Genomic DNA, 587 nt, shown 5'->3' on the forward strand with positions numbered 1-587 from the left:
TATAATAATATAAAAATAAAAAATAGTAAGCAGTTTAGCCAGCAAAATCAAATTTATTTGGGAATAGCAGAGGAATTGCAATTCAGGAAATGAAAACTATAGGTAAGTCTGGAGAACAGAGGAGGGGAGTTTCTTTTATATAAGAAAGGAGAAAGTTGGGAGAAACAGTTTTGAATGACAGTTCATTGGAGGAGAGTGAGAGTTCAGAATTGTGGCAACTTCTCATTGGCTGGGTTGTTGCTGGGCAAGGAGAAAATCCTCCATCTTCCTGCTGGGGTATGTAAAGCTGTGAAGCGCATGAGAACCCTCCCTTCACCGCTTCCAGCTCCATTTTAGATTAGGTCTCCTTTATTTATTTTCACAGGTTAAATAGTTTTTTGTTTGTTTGTTTGTTTTTAGGCGAGGCAGATTGACCTCACATATTGCAAGGACCTTGTCAATTTACAATTCCTTACTTTTAAATTTTTTCGCCTACAGTACTTGGTCTTCCGAGGTGGTCTCCCATCCAAGTACTAACCAGGCCTGACCTTGCTTAGCTTCCAAGACCAGACGGGATCGAGCTTGTTCAGGGTAGCATGGCCACAGAC

At 40.7% G+C, this 587-nt stretch overlaps 1 pseudogene; it reads right to left on the reverse strand.

The window, feature by feature from the left end:
* Nucleotides 1–468: 468 nt before the first annotated feature.
* On the reverse strand, nt 469–587 carry LOC111731020 (annotated as a pseudogene).

This window comes from Pteropus vampyrus, unplaced genomic scaffold (assembly GCF_000151845.1).
Source record: "Pteropus vampyrus isolate Shadow unplaced genomic scaffold, Pvam_2.0 Scaffold347, whole genome shotgun sequence".
Classification (NCBI taxonomy): domain Eukaryota; kingdom Metazoa; phylum Chordata; class Mammalia; order Chiroptera; family Pteropodidae; genus Pteropus; species Pteropus vampyrus.